Source organism: Rhinopithecus roxellana, chromosome 9, assembly GCF_007565055.1.
Source record: "Rhinopithecus roxellana isolate Shanxi Qingling chromosome 9, ASM756505v1, whole genome shotgun sequence".
In the NCBI taxonomy this organism is placed as follows: Eukaryota; Metazoa; Chordata; class Mammalia; order Primates; family Cercopithecidae; genus Rhinopithecus; species Rhinopithecus roxellana.
The window spans coordinates 83,725,226-83,740,825 of NC_044557.1; positions in this window are offsets into that span (position 1 = coordinate 83,725,226).

Below are 15,600 nucleotides of genomic sequence, written 5' to 3' on the forward strand. Positions count from 1 at the left end.
GCCCTGTCCCCAGAGGTGAGTCTATAGAGACAGGCAGGCTTCCTTGAGCTGCTGTGAGCTCCACCCAGTTCGAGCTTCACAGCGGCTTTGTTTAGCTACTTAAGCCTCAGCAATGGCGGGCGCCCCTTCCCCAGCCTGGCTGCTGCCTTGCGGTTAGATCGCAGACTGCTGTGCTAGCAATAAGGGAGGCTCCGTGGGCGTGGGGCCCTCCCAGCCAGGTGTGGGATATAATCTCCGGGTGTGCCCCTTTGCTAAGACCTTGGTAAAGTGCAGTATTGGGGTGGGAGTTACCCAATTTTCCAGGTGTTGTGTGTCTCAGTTCCCCTGGCTAGGAAAAGGGATTTCCTTCCCCCTTGCACTTCCCAGGTGAGGCGATGCCTCGGCCTGCTTCAGCTCTCACTGGTCGGGCTGCAGCCACTGACCAGCACCGATTGTCCTGCACTCCCTAGTGAGATGAACTCAGTACCTCAGTTGAAAATGCAGAAATCACAGGTCTTCTGTGTCACTCGCACTGGGAGTTGGAGACTGGAGCTGTTCCTATTTGGCCATCTTGCTCCGCCAAGGAACTCATCCTTTTTTATGGCTCCAAAATTTTTTTATTCTTAGTAAGGTTGAATACTTTCCATCTACTTATTTGACATTTGAGTCATTATTTTGTGAATAATCTTTTCTTATCCTTTGCCCATTTATCTATTTAAAATACCATTTTGACTATTGAGTTATTATAGCAATTCTTTTAAATGGCATCATGTAATATAAATTAGCATGTGGTAAAACTGGCATTCTCACCCATGACTGACACTTTGGAAAGCAATTTGATATGTGTGTCAAGACAGTTTTACATCTTTTTACTTGACAAAATCACTTTTGGGAATCTATGCTAACAAATTCACCTGAGACACAGAAAATAATGTTTTATGAACAAAGATATTCAACGTAAGAGGTACTTATAAGAGTGCCAAACTGAAAACACAGTAGGTAATCTCATTCATTTTTTTAAAAAAATAGCACAGGAAATGCTTAAAATGTCTCATAAAAGAAGAAAGAAAAAGGATGTTCAGGTCTATTACCATTGCTGTGCAAATACACGTAGAAAGATGACTAGAAGGAAAATCTAAAACTATCAACGGATAGGATTATGGATGATTATTTTCTACTCTAATGCATTTTCCATATTTTCTTCAATGAATGTGTATCATTTTTCATCACACACCATTATCTAACATGAAACCTGAAATGCCATAATTAGATGCATTTATTTACATCTCGAAAATTTTGATAATCAACTCACATATAAGTCCAGGCACATTGGCTCACACCTGTAATCCCAACAGTTTAGGAGGCTGAGTGGGGAGGAGTTTTAGATCAGCCTGGGCACCATAGTAAGATCCCATCTCTACAAAAGAATTAAAAATTAGTCATATGATGTGCACCTGTGGTCCCTGCTACTCAGGAGGCTGAGATGGGAGGATTACCTGATCCCAGGAGTTTGAGGCTGCAATGAGTCATGTTCCTGTCACCACACTTGAGGCTGAGTGACAGAGCAAGACGATGTCTCAAAAAAAAATCATGTAAAGATGGCTTAATGCTGGATGAATGGATGCCTGAGTTATATAAATGGCAAGTGGAAAATGGTGGGTAGCAGGTGAGTAGCAGAAATTTTCTTTGAGGATGTAACAATTAAGCACCCCATTTGCAATTAAGAGAAACACTCTATTTACCTGCTGCATACATAATGAAAGCTGTCACTGCAGCAGCTGCCACTGCAAGTCGGGTATTTTTTCTGCAGAGCACGAATGGTCTCATTTTCATCTCATTACTAGCTTCTGAGTCAATATCTGAAGTGGGCACATCTGATAGGTGGATCCAACGTAACATGCTAAATCCAAACTGCAAGAGGGACTAGAAAGTGAGTAGAAAGTGAGTACCTAGCATTTTAGTTTCTGTCATGTGAGAAGGGGTGTCTATCTCAGGTGGGGAAATTTCCCAAACTCAGGAAAGAGATTCCTGTACTACAGCAAAAAGGACAAATGCCCAATACAGAAGATCTGTCACTCAGGACCTGCAAAGGGAGTGCACCTGTGCAGCCATAGAACTGAAAACTGGATCCAGGAGCTCAACTGAAAACTGGATCCAGGCTGCACTGGATGCCTTGCATGTATCCATTCAAGCAAGGGTTAGACCATAGCTTTTCTGAGTCTTGGCAGAAGAACTTACGATTCTCCAGGAACGTGATGGAATAGAACACGTCTAAGAAACAACTGTGAGGCCATCTATCACTTGCCTTCCTATTTCTGCTCCTTGTCTCCTTGGGTTTCTGATGAAGTATGGGTTTCTGTATCATCCTCCTCAGAACAGAGGTGCAGAATACAAAATTTCTTAGCTGACATCTAGAATTAATTCCTCAGAAACAGGGTATCTCACAACTAGTGATTCATTCATCTGAATGTTTGCTTTTTTAAATCATAAATTTTATTTTTTATGGGTTTTTAACACACAAAAATCTGTACATAATTAGCGTATACAACCTGATGAGGCTAGGGATAAGTGATAAGTGTACACCCATAAAAATATCACCACAATCTGTGCCATAAGCCATTCATCTTTTTGGCTAACATCTATGACACTCTTCTTTTTGTTCTCTATACTGTATGAGCAATAAATTGTCCAAATATAAAGTGGCTCATTGTATCTTTACAGGTCAAATCCCGTAGGCCTTGGTTTTGGCCTTACTTTGTCTTACATATGTGTCCAACCTAAACCAGCTCAAACAAGAAAATTTATTGAGCCATGGAACTGAAAACTAGATCCAGGAGCTCAAATGAATTTATCATGATACAGTTTCTCTTCTCATTGCAGATTCTGTTATCTTCAATTTGGCTTTTCTTTCCAGAAAGTCTAGCCTACAAGATGGTTTCTGGCATATCCAGGTTCAGGAAATCCTTAGAGCAGCAATCCAGTGAAAAGAGTTTATCTTTCCCAAACATTCCAACAGGACAGGAACCTCAGAACGTAATCTAGGATGGACCTGGATCATGAATAGAATATGAAAACTGGTCAGGGCTCCACCAAGTTCTTACCCTTGGAGGCGACAACAGAATTTTTCCTACCCAAACTACACAGACTAAGACTGGGGAAATGGGACTCATTAAAGGAAACACAAAGTCCTATAACCAGAAAGGGAAAGTACATGCTCAACAAGCAAACCACTAATATTCACCTCAAAGGATAACTTTTGAGGTTGTCACCAGCTTACATCATGTTGAGGTACAGTTGAAAGGGAGACTGTGTTGCACTTTACAGGAATTAGATGTAGTAAAGAATAGGTGGGGGTGGGCATGAAAGAATTAGGAGAGAGAAGAAGGCTGATGAATAAATAGGAAGCCAGAAAACACTGACTTTATAAATACTCCCAATGTCTGCTGGCGCTGACCTAGACTAACAGAAGGGGTCAAGGTACCACTCATTCCAAGATGCACATGTAAGAGCCTATCGTAATGCAGGCAAATAGGTAGGTATTTGAGAAGTCAGAAATAAGACATATGTACCAGGCAAACATTTGCAAGAGATGCCTTAGAATCATGCATAGGAATTACCTGGGTTCTTGGTTAAAGGCAGACTCTGATTCAGTAGATTTGAGGTGAGACCAGAGATGCTTCATCTTTAACAAGCATACAGGTGATGCTGAGGCTGCTGGTCCACACTGGTAGCAACGATCTACGTGGCAAAACTTAGATGCACTATTCACAGCTTCACAGATGGTGCAAATCAAATCCTGCTTTTTGTTGTTGCTGTTTTTTATCTTTCTGCTCGAGATTCATAGACCCGAGAGCACAGATATGATTGGCCTAACTTGGGTCATATGGTCACCTCTTGGCTAAGGAGCATTAACCAATGCATGGAGAAAGGTATTTCCCCAAAGGCAAAATTGGTCTGCTGGTACAATGAGAAGAAATAGTAGATGCTGAAAGTTTCTGTAGGGGCGTAGGTTGTAAGGTGCACAGTAGGAATTTGAAAACAGATCACCAGACCAGGACTCTTCCATAGCTGCCCAAGAACATCATACCTAGAGTGATGTGAAGTGTCTAAAACAGTGCTGCATGACCTGTTCACAGACCATTTTCAAACATTTCTGTCTGCATGACTGAAGGGGCTAAAAGGCACAAACTGCCTTTGAAGTACCCAGCAGGAATTACAAACCAATCACGATGACAGGACCAAAGGTACCTGCATCTACACAAGCGTCCACTGTTACCACTCTGGACTGGGTAACAGTTCACGGGGTTGTCCCTGTCTGGAGGAAACTGTTTATTGCCCCAAGATAGTTCTATTTTGTATTCATAAGGCAAAATTGTCTTTTGTGCCTGTAAAGAAACTCTTTCTTAGTTGCCAGCTTAACCATATGCTGCACCTCCCACCTCTTACAACTCTTTGTTAAATCCCATGACCCTCTCCGGCAAAGGTTCCATCTGGTAGAATTGCTAAAACCACAAAAACAAACAAAAAAGCCAGCAGCAACATTAAAGAATGTCAATTTTATGAATGTGTATTGTGTGTAGGTGCTTCTCTAAGATTTTACGTGTATTGTTTCTTTTACGATGCAATCTATGTGATTCTGCACTGGTCAATTTAGCTGAGCTGGGTCTTCACTTCCCAGATTCCTTTACCCAAATAATTCCAGTTTAAATTCAGCCACAGGAAAATGTGGGTGAGATTTGCTGAGGTGAAAGTGAAAGGGTAGCCATTACACTCTGGTCATCGTTGGTTTGAGGTGGTGAGGGACAGTTGCGAAGGTGATGGTGGGAAAGAGTTCATCTTTCCCAAACATTCCAAGAGGACAGGAACCTCAGAATTTAATCTCTCAGGGTGGATTTGGATCATGAATAGAGTATGAAAACTGGTCAGGGCTCCACCATGTTCTTACCCTTGGAGGTGACAACTGAATTTTTCCTACCCAAACTACACAGACTGAGATTTTTGGGGAAATGAGACTCGTTAAAGGAAATGCAAATTCTATAACCAGAAGGGGAAAATACATGCTCAACAAGCAAACTGGCCCATCCTCGATTTTTCCTGCTCCATGCCTGGTTCTTTGTCTCAACTGATGGCCTTGCTGACCAAAAGTTACCACAGGCCAGGGTTACCAGATTTAGCAGTAAAAATACAGGAATATTCAGCTAAATTTCAATTTCAGGTTAAGTAGAGCATTTTTTAAAGCGTCAGTATATTCCATTCAATATTTATTCCATGCAAGAGATTATTTGTTGTTTATCTGAAATTCAAATTTAACTGGGCATCTTGTAGTTTCTCTGGACCCTAACACGGGCACACCTCGAGGTGCTTTACTGAGAGTTCAGAGAGGCAGCAGCGGCAAAGAGCCAACCACCGTGACTTCATGGGCTTCTACGGCAGCTGGCCGTACCTCGCTTCTGGAAACCTCCCACCCATTCACCATGTCAGGGCTGGTTCACAACTTTCTTCCAACGTTTTTCAGAACTTTATTTCTCCAGATTTTTCCCATGGTTGTGTAAGGTTGAATTCCTGCAATGCATGCTTTATTCCGTAATACTCAGGAGGTTTCTGCTTCCTTGATCATATGCTAACTAATACTCACTATGACTTCAAGAGAAAAGTGCTATTATTCCTACTTCACAAGAAAAGAAAATGCAGCACAAAGAGCTAAAACTACATGCCCAAAGCTGCGCAACTGACAAGCAGTGGAACTAGAACTCAAGCTCAGGAAGTCTGATGTAATAGCTGAGTTAACTTCCATAGCATATTGCCATAGCAGTTTTTATATGTAGACACAAGTATTATATAACTGTCATATCAGTATTATTTATGTATATCTTATATATATCATATAATGCATACATTTTGTCAGTAGTATATGTTTGTATATATAAACTACAGAACTGATTAGATAGATATAAATATGTAAATATTTACCCTGTATATAAAATTTAGCTCCAGAATTTCATAGAAACTGGTTTTTCAATGTTGTCCCTGGTGGATATCAAAAAACACCAACTGTGTGCAATTGAAAATTCTCAATTATATACCGTAAGTATTTTGATATCTGCTAGTGACAACAGTTGAAAAACTAGTTTCTATAAAACACTGGAGCCAAACTGTCATATAAACGAAGAGATGAGTCGACGTGCTTCTTTGGATAATATTGGTTATTCCACGAAAAAAAAAAAAAGAGAAGAAAAACAAAAAGAAAGAGATTGAGCTCATTAACGTTTAAATGAGGATCCATTTGAACAGAGAAGGTTAATGAGTACACGGTGTGGGAGGAGCCCTGAGACAGTTTAAGGCCATGAAACAAATGCAATGTTTAGAAGAAAATGATAGATAATTCCACTTAATGAGTACACAGCAGACTAATTATTGCAATGAAAAAATGTTTAATTAAAAAGAAGTCTGCTTTCTAATGATTGTACTGACTGTAAACCAGTTTAGAAAATCCCAGAGACAGCCCAAGACATATAAAGACTGCAGGGAAAGTTTACACAAAGAAGATAAGTATATTTGTTTATTATTATGGTTTAAAGTTAGCATTCTAGCAATCCTAGCCTCTTTTAATACAATGTTCCCTGATCTCTTAAGAAAACACCCAGTTGAACATGGGAGAAGAGATTACTTGGAAACAAAAGGAAGTCATAGCAGAGTCATTTTAATAAATTTTAATATTAATTCGCAGAAAATACATTTTAACACAAATTTGTTTTAAAAATGTGAAATTATAGCAAATTCCATTCAGGACATTAGTGCCAAAATCCATTCATGGAATCAAAATATCAACCAAGCGTATACAGCTCCAGTTTGTGGTGGGACTTGAGAAAGACAGATAAGGAATATTTTCACATTCTGCTTCACTTCAACAACCACCAGTGTCTCAATGGACAGGGCACGCAACTGGAAGAGAGTAGAACTAGGAGTTTCAAGACAGGGCTGCAAAATGTGACTCTTTCTGCCTCTGATTTCTCTGTGAGAATAAGTGTGTGTGTGTGTGTGTGTGTGTGTGTGTGTGTGTGTGAGAGAGAGAGAGAGAGAGAGAGAGAGAGAGAGAGAGAGAGAGAGAGAGAGAAGGATTTGGGAGGCCGAGACGGGCGGATCACGAGGTCAGGAGATGGAGACCATCCTGGCTAACAGGGTGAAACCCCGTCTCTGCTAAAAAATACAAAAAACTAGCTGGGCAAGGTGGCAGGCGCCTGTAGTCCCAGCTACAAGGGAGGCTGAGGCAGGAGAACGGCGTAAACCTGGGAGGCGGAGCTTGCAGTGAGCTGAGATCCGGCCACTGCACTCCACCCCGGGCGACAGAGCAAGACTCCGTCTCAAAAAAAAAAAAAAAAAAAAAAAAGAGAGAGCAAAACCAAGAGCAAGAGCAAGACAGAGTATGGATAGTGTTATCAGTTATTAATTTCAATCCAGGGAAATCCATAATCATTCATTTTCTGGGCCTTTTCTTACCTTGACTTGCCCACTTCTCTTCCTCTTCCCAGACAAATGGAGAGATGGAAGCAGTGTTGTGCTGGGGTCAGCCTGTACCAACTCATGAGAGTTGTCAAATTTTTAAGTAACTCGCAAGCTGCCTATGACAAAATTTATAGCCATCATTAAAGTTTAAACTATATACACTTACAAGTAGATAAATTGTATTAGAAACAAAAGTGATAAATATTCAAACTCAACAATTTTGAAGTTTTCCCTGGAGCTTATCTACACCTGTCATTTCTGTAGAGTGTATGTACTACTGCACATCTCTTTGTAATTCCACCCTCAGTGACTTCACATTGGTAGCTTGAAATTGACAATGGCAGAAATATTTACACCACAGAATAAGCATGTGCTAGAATTTAGAGCTCCCCTCTACCCCCGGTGGTTGTTAAACATTTACCAACACATCACTGGATAGAGGCCATCATGGGGAACTGAGCCATGGTGGGTAGATTCTATGTTTAGAGGGTGGCACTTAAGCTCTGGCTGCTGTTGGAGCAGAAGGAACTGATAAGAGGTGAGTCTGCAGAAGAAAACCCAAACAGATGTGATATCAATGCACTGGTATTCTGAAGAAGCTAGTGAGAGAGAAGTAAAGACTCTGGCTAGGAACTGTTGAGATGAGAATTCAGAAAACCCCACAAAATCAGAAATTATAAAAAAGTAGACAGATGGTGAAACCACAGAAAAATTATTCAACTGAGTAGATCAGCATGTTTTATCATTTGGGTATCAGACATGGACAAGGGAGAAGCATTTTAAAGCAGGTACACTGATTTCTACATTTATCTTGCATCACTTCAAACATAATTCTGTTCTTCTGAAATTATTTCTCTCTATTCAAAGCTCTCTAACCCTCAATATTTGATCTGCATTTAAAAAGAAAGAAACTGGATTAAAATAATTTGCAACTGAGATATAATTAATGTTCCTAAGTACTAGGATCAATGTTCACACACACATACACACGAGGGCAGGGTGTTGCTAGAATAGCATTCATTGATAAAAACTATTGGAAATAGAATCAGTAGCAGATCGATAGGTTCCTAGTTGTAGCATAACCATGCATAAAAGTTACTAAACTTTGAGCTGTGAAGTTTTAATCATGCTACATGGTTAGAGAAGCATTGTTTCCCCTTCCCTTGTGTGATTATCTGCTATGATGTGGCAGACACTTGGCTCCAACTGTATCCTGCTTGTTTATTTTTCATGAGTAGTGAGAAACAAGAGTCTCTGTCCTGGGCATTGAGGTCTAAGCCTTGTAGTTTCAGTTATATGATATATCAAACTAGCAGTAGGAATTGTACCATCAGGGTTTATGGTTGGAGACACATCAGTCCTCCCCTGGCATGATCGAGGGTTGGAGCTCAAGCCTTGCCTTCAACTAGGATTGATCACTCTGAGAACTGGGACATAACCAGCTAGCACAGAGTTTGTACAAAGTCAGCTCCTTTTCTGGGAGGTCAGTCTGCAAGGGATCATTCTTGGACAAGTTTCTTCTTCTTTTTCATTGACACACATACCCCGGATTTTCAAGAGACTCTTGGAATGTAATTGATGAGTTAATCAACACAGAATAATCTATATTAGATGACAGTTCAAGTAGTTTTCTTAAAAAAAAAAAAAAAGAAGCCAAGACAAATAGATCTTCTGCTGTCTTTTCCTCTGTCTTGCAGAACACTTCATTGCCACCAGAATAGTTCTTCACACCTTAAAAACACCCAAGACAGGGATAACAGACTTTTTTCCCCAGTGTCAACTGCTCCAAGGAAAAGTATGCTACAATTGATTACTGATGTCTGTCATGGGTGTAGGGGTAAAAGGTTGTATGACACATACTATGTATTGGTCATTTTACCTATCTTTCTGGCAAATTATTCTTCCCACTTCAAAAACCGTATCTTTTAGGCATCCGTCTCCTTAAAAACCATAAGTTAGACAAGGGAATGTTATTCAATGCTAGAAAGAAATGAGCTAAGTCATGAAAAGACATGAAGGAAACAAATGCATATTACTAAGTGAAAGAAGCGAATGTGAAAAGGCAACATACTGTATAATTCTATATCATGTTCTAGAAAAGATAAAACTATGGAGACAATTAAAAAGTCAGTAGTTGTCAGGGGGCAGGAGAAAAAAGGGATGAATGGGTGGAGCACAGAGGATTTTTAGGGCTGTGAAACTGCTGTGTCTGATACTATAATGGTAAATATATATGTCCAAACCCACACAATGTACAAAACTAAGAGTGAACCCTTATGCAAACTATGGACTTTGGGTGGTAATGATGTGTGAATATAGGTTCATTTGTAACAGATGTAATGACTCTGGTGGGGAATATTGATAATGGATTTGGCTATTCATGTCGGGGTGAACGGGGTATATGAGAAATCTCTGTACCTTCCCCTCAGTTTTGCTATAAAACTAAAACTGCTCTTAAAGTATTTTTTAAAAAAAGAATAAAAGCTCCAATAAGCTACTGATCTCTGCTATGATCTTTCCAATGGTTATGCCCTCATGTGTGATATAGTTAAAGGAAAATTAGCTAAATAGGCTGTATCTCTCCTTGGAAAATATTGTAGTTAGGCTAAATTTGGTTATGTCTAAGGCTTGAAAAACATTGATAGAAGAAATTCACTGGGGAAAGATTTATTTCTCTCTTCTGGTGAGACAATGCTAAGTGTGAAATTGGCCATCTGAAATGTGTTTTCCTCTGTAAAAGTAATGGCAACACCTGTTCCCTCTTGCCTTTGTAAACACCAATGCATTTCTTTATTTTATGGATTCCAAAGTCATTTTCTATTGGATGAATTTAAACAATTACCGGAATGAAGAGGCAACATAATGTATATTTCAGGAATAATTTTTATGATGTGTGCTTTATTAGTAATGATGTTTAGCATTTATTAAGTGCTTACTATGAGTTCGGTACTGGGATAAGTCCTCTGTAATCGGCAGAATAGCACTGCCTCTCTACAAAAATGTGATCAAAAATATAAAAACAAGGGACTCATTAGAATACATAGTGTTCTTTAAAATTTGAAACTAGAATATTTCCCCACAAGTTTAATAATTTTTATTTTCCTGTTATGGTGGCATACACCTGTAGTCGCAGCTACTTGGGAGGCCGAGGCAGGAGGATCACTTGAGCTGAGGAGTTCAACTCTGCAGTGAGCTATGATAGCACTACTGTACTCCAGCCTGGGCAACAGAGGGAGACTCCATCTCTTAAAAAAAAATTTTTTAAACAATTTGTTCACCCTCAGCCATGCTTACCAAAATAACTGAGTACTCACTAAATATTTATTATGACATCATATTTATGAGCATTCTACAATTGAAATCACATCCTCTATTTCATTTTGCCTCACAATAACCTCAAAGGTGGATAAAGACAGGAAAATAACCCCCATTCTATGGATGAGGAATGCGCCTTAGGAAGGTTAAATAATTTGTTCAAGCTAAGCAAGACTTTTCTCCAAAGTTTGTAAATTTACCCCCTCACCATACTACTTTCCAATTTAGTTGCTGGTTTCAACATTTGTGTACCAATTTATTCTTTATGTAGCACCCTGAGTTACCTCTTTAAAGTGTGTGCTTCATAAGGTCACTCCTCTGATACTATAATGATAAATACATAAGTCTAAACAGATAGAATGTACAACACCAAGAGTGAACCCTTATGTAAATTATTGAGTTTGGATGATGATGTGTGAATATAGATTCATCATTTGTAACAAATGTACCACTCTGGTGGGGAATGTTGATAATGAAGTTGGCTATTCATGTGTGGGGGAACAGGATATATGAAAATCACTTGAGCCCTGTTGTAATAAATATTTAGTGAGTGCTCAAGTATTTTGTTGAGCAGGGTTGAGAGTGAACAAATTAGTTTTAAAAACATTTTTTAGGAGATGGGGTCTGTCTCTGCTGCCCAGACTGGAGTACAGTAGTGCTATTAAAACGGGGAAGGTTCCCTTTTCCCCCTCATAGGGCATGCGATGGGGGTGTGGCTCATTTCTTCAGTGCCCTGCTGCTCAAACCTGTAGGGGAGCATACAGACGGGCAGGCTGTGGGACTCTGACCATGGCAGTGTCTAGGGGTGAATGTTTATAGCTCCTCAAACCCCAGTGGGTGTGTGTTAGAGGGTACTCTTTTAGTTTGCCATCTATAGGTGGCTTGTGTTAGCCAGCTCAATTAGACCCTCTACCTTGTGGCAAGGATGAGGGCTTTCTGTATCCTGGGTTCTTGCTTTGGTGTACTGGAAGAATCAGATCACATGTGGGCTTGGAGAATGAGTGCAAAGTTTCATTGAGTGGAAGTAGCTCTCCGCCGATGGGGTAACCAGAAGGGAGATGGTTTTCTCCTGGAGTTGGGCAGCTTGGCAGCCAACTGCCCAGCCAAACCCCACCTCATCTCACCGGTCGATGGCCTGCTGGCATGCAGGTGCCTGTCGGTGTGCTCTTCTGCCAGCGTTCCCCTCTGGACGTCCTCTCCAAAACCAACTGCTTGCATCTTCTTCAGCTGATGTGCTCCTCACAGCGTTGTGTCTCTTCTTTGCTAGGATCTTGGGTTTTTATAGGCCCAGGATTGGGGTGTGGCAGGAAGGCAGAAGTGCCTGTCCTCACCTAGCTCCATGGGGGTGGAGCCCTAGCCAGGGACCGCCCCTCCTCTACCCACAGCACTTCCCTTCCCCACTTCCGTATCATTTGAAGGGACCACACTCTTCCCTTCCCAGCATTCCCATATCACTGTCATAGCTCACTGCAGCCTTGAACTCCTGGGCTCAAGTGATCAAGTTCCTTTAGAGTTCTTGGGATTAAGTTCATAATCTGAAGCATGAATCATAAGGCTCTGGAGGACCAAAGCTTCATTTAACTCCCTGGTTTCATCTCAAAATACACAGATTTCACTCAGTTTTTCACCACCTAGCTCCTTCTTGAATAACAGCCTTCACATATCCTCTTCTCTTCATTTATAATGCCCCTTCCTCTTCCACTCTTCAGTTGTCTAACTTTTATTCATTCTCAGAAGCACTTTGAGTCACTTACCCCCCAAAGGTTTCCCCAACTTCCCACATTAGGTGAAGATTCTGTCATTCACTCTTATGCTTTCCATATAAAGAAAACATTTGACAAGGTCTTTTAGGCTGCCCAGCATAAGGGCCAAGCCTTTATTTGGCCAATTTTCCAAAGTATATGTTATGGTGAGTAGACCCCAGCTCTGGCGATGGAGGTATAAAAGTAGATACCTATGTTCCCATCTTTCTTTTCAGCTAGACTACAGATGCATGAGCTAGGTTTACCAAGTCAGATGCACGTGCTTCCAGTTTTTAATGAGACGCTGGCGACTCAATGAAGCATGGACAGAAGAGCATTTATTCTCAAGGAGGTGACAGTGGCTCACCAACATCCAGTTTTAAGGGATCCACAGAGATAGTAATGGCATTAGTACTGATGGTGGAATCCTTGATCCAGTTCTGGCAGTGTAAGAAGTGCAAGGCACAGATTTTGGTGATGGGTGAAGTTGAGTGTAGTGTTCTCACTAGACCTGTTTCTGTAACTTAATTGTGGCCGTGAGTTTGGGTGTGTAGCTGACCTTATCCCTGTCCACTTTCTGAGCTTGGTTTCTCAACCTTCCTACCAAGTCCATGAACGAATACTACATGTCTTTAAAATAAATTATCTTTCTGTTTAAATCAGCCAGATTCAGTTTCTATTGCTTGCAACTTAGAACTCCGACTGATAAAAAACATCCTTGCCCTTTATAACATTTACCATAATTTTAAATAAATAATGATTTTACTGATAACTATGTCTCCCACTGCACTATAAGCCTGATGAAGATTAGGCCTCTGCCTATTGTATGCACCACTGTATCTCTAGTGCCCAGTCAGACTTGTCACATAATAACCACAAAATAAATTTGCTGAATGAAAGAATAAGTTAGTATGTGTAAAACACTGTGCCTAAATGGTGGAGAGAGTAGGGGACAATAGGGCATACAAAGGAAGATCACAAACATAATCCTCCACAGGCCAGACACAGTGGCCCATGCCTGTAATCCCAGCAGTTTGGGAGGCCAGGGCAGGAGGATCACTTGAGGCCAGAAGTTTGAGACCAGCCTGTGCAACATAGCAAGACCCTGTTTCTACAAAAAAATTTTAAAATTAGCCAGGCATGGTGGCACATACCTACAGTCCCAGCTACTCAGATGGCTAAGGCAGGAGGATAGCTTGGCCACAGGAGTTTGAGACTGCGGCAAATCATGATCATGCTACCACACTCCAGCCTGGATGACAGAGTGAAATCCTGTTTCTTAAAAGACAACCCTAAAATTCTTAATAGAAATTTTAAAAACATTCTCAATAGAAAAGAGGTTATAATGAATTAAAGTGATTATATACAGACAGACATAAACATATGTCTGTCTATATATACACATATATACATGCAAACTCATGTGAGCCGAACTCATAAGGTCCATTATCAGCACCTATGGCCCATGTATACATGTGTATATATATGTCTGTATAGTGTTTCTTTCCCTAGGCAAAGTTGAGCCCCTGTATATTTATATAGGTCTATATATATATATATTTATATATGTCTATATACTATGTATGTGTATAATCACTTTAATTCATTATACCTACATACATATGTATATATGTGAGTTTGCATGTATATATGTGTATTATTATATATATATACGCACATATGTGTGTGAGAGAGTGTGAGCTAATGAATGACCATTATGTAAGACAGAATGTGGAAAGTGTTGGAGACAGAAAGATCAAAAGGGACAACAACAGGGGGCCTTTTGAAAGAGGTCCTTTTGAGGCAGGATCTTAAAGCATAGATCAAATTTGGATATTCAAAAGTTTAAGGAGGGAGTCTGGACAAATGGAGGGATGAACAAAGGCACAGAGATCAGAATGTGTAGAGTTATGAGGTATAACAAGTTGTCCAGTTTCTCATTTACTTAGGATGCAATGGGGAACCATCAAAAGCTATTAGGAAGGAAAATGGCATGTCTAGGCTGTGCTTTGATAAAGTCAATGTCACAGAACTATTTAAAATTTACCAGCAGATAAAAAGACTAGACTCAATGAAATTAGATATTTGAGAAAAAAAAAAAAAAAGAAGCAACAGGGCATTGTTTTAAGTCATAGGAATAAATGAATAGGACAGACGTATGAGTTATCAAAGAAGTAAGATTGCAAAGATTTGGACACTGGATATGGAAGTACAATAGAAGAGAGGTAGTTTTGTAAAATGAAATTAAAAATGAATAACTGAGAATATGGTAATAGCAAGAAAAGAAGGAAGAAACAAAAGTAAAAAGGTGAAGTTTCATAGAGAAAGATAAAATAGACTATAAGATATGTTGTATTAGTCTGTTCTCATGCTGCTAATAAAGACAACCTGAGACCGGGTAATTTATAAAGGAAAGAGGTTTAATTGACTCACAGCTCCACATGGCTGGGGAGGCCTCACAATCATGGCAGAAGACAAAGGAGGAGCAAAGGGACGTCTTACGTGGCGGCAGGCAGGAGAGTTTGTGCAGGGGAACTCCCCTTTATAAAACCATCAGATCTCATGAGCCTTATTCACTATCACAAGAACAGCATGGAAAAGACCCGCCCCTATGATTCAATTACCTCCCACTGGGTCCCTCCCACAACACATGGGAATTATGGGAGCTACAATTGAAGATGAGATTTGGGTAGAGACATAGCCAATCTATATCATATGTTGAGCTTAAAGTAGATGTGCATTCCAACAGACAATAGAAGTAGAGGTCTGAAGTTTGAGAGACAATATCAGAGTTAGGAGCGTAGATTAGGGAAAGAAGCAGACAATGTCATTGCTGTCCCAGATTCCTTCAAATCCCTTTACACCATTTCTGTGCACTCAACTTTACACCATTTCTGTGCACCTGTCTCCCCACTTTGGTGTGGATTCCATTATCAACACCTATGGCTCATTTTTGGAAGACAACCTTGAGCTCCTGAAGGTGCATTGCCTGCATGTGCAGAGAACTAGAAGAGTTTGGAGTCTATGCTCCTCCTTTCCTTTCCTCCTTAGCCTTTGACAG